The following is a 4,733-nucleotide window of genomic DNA, read 5'->3' on the forward strand; positions in this document are numbered from 1 at the left end:
TAGCACAACCTAGCTTTAAACAACATCAACTGGCTATTACTAGTATTACTTACAGTAGGTACTTACTTAAACGGCTTAACACCAAAAACATTCTCACTAAGATTCCAAATCAACTAGGTAGGTGCTTCAGAAAGGTTTTAGGACACCTATTATCCAAATTAAAAATAACAATATTTTGAGGTTCGACATAGTCTCTTTTCAATAAATTAATTTTTTGAAAAGTTGCAGTTAATATTATACAGTTTTAACTTTTAAGATACAAATAAAATCGTTAGTACCTATAAAAACGTTTAAATATCGATATTTTTTCTGTTACCTACACTGAGCAGTCGTGGCCGAGCGGTTAAGGCGTCTGACTAGAAATCAGATTCCCTCTGGGAGCGTAGGTTCGAATCCTACCGACTGCGGCTTAATTTTTCGACAAATTTTCATTGATGTATAATAATCTTATTATTTTTTTTATATAATATTATCTTCCATACTATTCTAAAAATACTACTTGAGTATTTCTACTAATTTCTACCTAATCTCAAATTGTATAATTGTTTAAGATTTTAAGATTTATAAAATGTATTTTACTATAATTTCTAATGTAGGTAGGTATTGAATATTTTTTATTTATATATCATAATAATATATTATATTTCAGGTATTTAAAAATACAAATATAAATCAGAATAGTATTTTTAGTTTTAGTAGTGATATTAATGAAAAGCATTCCATGTATTTATTAAAAGAGATGTTTTATATATCGTAAACATAATTTATCTTGTCTTAATATTGTATTTTTATGATGATATATTATTATGTATAAACATGTACTGATCATTATAAATGCTACTTAAATTTTAAATGAAGATATTACAAACTTAGTGCAAGCTGATAGTTTTTGAAAAATGTATTTACATAAAAAAGAATTGAAATATTTTTAAAATTTTCGAAGAATCAGAAAACCATAAACCATCGTACATAAATTAATTTTATTATGTTATGTCAACAAATAATACAAAACTTTTTCAAAAATGTATCTGAGTCTTGATGCTTCAAAAACAAAAAAAAAACAAAATGTATTTAAATAAAATTGCGTATCGATTTTTGTTAGATTAATTATAATATCCTGTTTACCTCTAAATGGTATGTAATTAATATCAATAATTATTCAGTTTTTCAATCATGCAATAGTATAAATAAATAACAAAAGACAAGGACTCGCATATACTAGTAGTCATTTATGATAAGTGGTAATAACTGTTAGTTAATATAATTATTTATAATACGTTAATGTAGACTGTAGATAATAGATATTTTATGATTTTATGTTGATAAATTTAATACATATGTTACTTGTATTTTAATATGATGTATTATTACAACAGATATAATATATATTTTATTTGATTGAACGAAATAATATTTAGTCTCTTTTTATGTACTTGGGAACCTATTTATAAAAGTATAGTGTGCACCTATTCGAAATACGAAAAATGTTAAGTAGAATTCTTTCGATCAAACTTTAAACACTGCTAAATTTGTTACTCACGGTACCGATGTATATGCCTATATCGAGGCACCTCCTTTAAAATGAATGGTATTAAAAACCTAGAGGTATATAATTTATCAAATATAAGGGGTTATTTATTTTTTTTTCGTGCAACATTACATTATTATAATATGTTTATACACTTTTTTTTTTTTTTTTAAATAAAGATACCCTTTCGTAAAAAAAAGTCACGGAAACTCGAATGACAAGAAATAATCCCTCTTCCATTATTTACTGCTATGTATTATAGATAACCAATCCAATAAACTAAATATATAGGTACCCGTGCGCAATGCACGTGGTGAGTAAATCAACAGATTTCTTTGGAGCTGCCAAATACATTCTTCTAAAGAGTTTAATAGACGAGCAGATAGTTAAGTTGATTGTAAATTGTTTTGGCAGCCATCGTAGTTTGCGATTTCCAAGGAATCGTTTCGTTTACTCGATCAATAGTTATTTTTTGAATACATTTTGTACCAAACTGTTATCGACAGTGGATATCAATTTTGTATTTGCTATTCTCTAAGAACTATATAATTCGAAATAGTTTATTGACTATATTTATTTTGTATAATAAAGCACACCTACATAATATTGTACATTATATATTTTACTGCATAGGTATTTATTATTAAGAATTCTGTTTAAAATTTAATGACTAAATTATTTAAAATATTGGTCCTGGAGAAACTACTAAGAAAAGTAAGTCTTTAAAGAAATACTCAACATTTTATTTAATCATACAATTTTTTTTCTTAAAAATTTTTATTAACTATGAATTTTCATCCTAAATATACAATAATAAGAATATAATTAAATTTAAAATGTAGGTAATTATGTATATATATTGTTTACATCTACATAAAGAAATAATAAAATGGTAGGTACCCAAAAATATATTAATATACATTAATATACATCAATACATTAATAATTTTATTCTAATTACCTACTAATTAGTAATATTAGTTATATAATTTATAACTTAAATAAGTTTAAATTTTAAAAATATAGAAATACAATTGTGACTTTATTGTCTGATTGCTTCTTGAGATAAGTTTTCCCCATCTATAAAATTATAACGAGTCAGTGAGAGAGCCGGAGGCCAAGAGGATAATATAATATATAGATAGGTGTATAATATAATAATAAATACATTAATATGACGTCATAATATGATAGCAAGATTCTATTAAGATATAATTCGATTGATGTAATCATTGTTATTATTTCTTGTTACAAACTATACTTTCAACTGCTAAAACTTTTAGTTCACTTATGATGTATCTAACATATTTTTCGTATACATTTTAAAAATAAAGTTTTATAACCAGTTTATTTTAACGTGATTTTTTATTTTTTTTTATCAAGATATTCAAATGAAATGCTGGAAAAAAAAATAAGTTTATATAAATGTAATATATACACTATACAGATAATAATAATAATAATAATAATAATAGTATATTATAATATAATATTAATTTTTATAAAATATTGAATAGAAGGCTAAAAATAAAATATTATAAATAAATTTAAATTTAACCTCTTGTATAAGGAACATACACGCTGTTATATTTAATAATTATTATTTCAAATTCAAACGTTTCTGTGTTTTGAATTGAAAAGTAATTAAAATCATGTCTTAATTATATGTACCTTCGTCCTATCTGCTCGTGGTTTGGCCACATGAGCATTCAACATTTACACAACAGATTTATGTACAATATGTACATATTTGTTTTCGTTCTATAATTCCTTTGTCTTTCTACTAGTTATACCTATTAGTTATTTTCTAAAATTACGAATTTATTTTTACTTATTAGTTATTTTATTTATCAATGTTTAATAATGTATCATTTAAAATATTTTAGAACATTAGAATTTTCTTTCATATACCTAACTCATAATAATTATTTTCTAGTATTGCAAAACTAAATATGTGTAAAATTTAACAATTTATATGAAATTATAACATATTAAGTTTTATTAATATTGAAATAGTAATTTTAATTCTATACACTCTTATTATACCAAGTTAATAACACATTTTTTTTTGTAAAACATTTTTCAACAACTAAATTTAAATTAACCCAGGTCTTTAACTATTAGATATAAATTAAAAACAAAAAAGATGTTGGACTTCATATAATTTAATACCTTTTATTTTACAAAAAAAAAATATATAATCTTAATAATATATAGGTGCTTATACAAGAATATTATGCTAAAATAATAAGTCGGTATAACAATTAACTAGATCTTTTAATTAAATATTTAAATAATTTTTTGCTTGAACAGAGAACAAAAGTACAAAGCACAAAGTATTTTTTTCGTAAATAAAACATAACATAGAAATTTTATCAGAAAGCTGTCCCGTTCCTTTATCCTAATAAAAATAAAACATAAAGTACAAATAATTTTGATTATAATTATTATTAATATACTTCAGTGTAAAATTGATTATCATTCGAAAATGTGCATGGGTATTATTATGCGATTACAAAACTATAGGTAGATATTAATTTCATGTATCTATAACTATCATTATTTTATGTTGATGGTAGACTATATTAATTTATGTTTAAAATAGTTTTAAAAAATTATTTATTTTGTATAAAGTATTAATTAAATATCATTGAAAATTGTAATTGTTATTGTAATTATTAGTGAATAACTACATGAATGATTTTTGAGTAGAAGTGTTAACGTTGTAACATATATACATACGACATAATATCCGCATACAAAATATAATACAAAATTAAATAGGTGAATGGTGATTACAGATTACTATAGCACGCTCAATCCCATTTTATTTAATTAATATTGAATTTATTCAAATCGTGATTTTCGGAATTATTAAACACATATAGGTGGTAGTATAGGTAATAGAATTTTTGTTTTTCATACTTTTGCGTTACAAAATTCTGGGTATTAAATTAAATAAGAATTCCTTTCCTATTTCCTTAAATTATTTTCAGATCATATTTTAGTATTTTGATGTACTTAATTTAAAATTTAAACAAGTTGTTTTAAAATTCTTTAACTTTAATGTACTATAAGGATAATGGGTTTGGAACATATAATAATATGGGGGTTAATGGAAATTTAAAAATCTAGTATTTTATTTAAATCTATCAATATTTATAATGTGTAGAATTAGTCGAGTATAATAAATACTTGATTCAAT

General features: G+C 22.6%; 1 non-coding gene across 1 annotated transcript; it reads left to right on the forward strand.

Annotated features, from left to right (window-relative positions):
* The first annotated feature begins 325 nt into the window (after positions 1–325).
* On the forward strand, positions 326–407 carry Trnas-aga (transfer RNA serine (anticodon AGA)). The gene has a single exon. It is a non-coding gene; the product is annotated as a tRNA-Ser (tRNA).
* The last annotated feature ends 4,326 nt before the right edge of the window (positions 408–4,733 follow it).

The sequence above is a fragment of the Aphis gossypii genome, chromosome 2 (genome assembly GCF_020184175.1).
Source record: "Aphis gossypii isolate Hap1 chromosome 2, ASM2018417v2, whole genome shotgun sequence".
Lineage (NCBI taxonomy): Eukaryota > Metazoa > Arthropoda > Insecta > Hemiptera > Aphididae > Aphis > Aphis gossypii.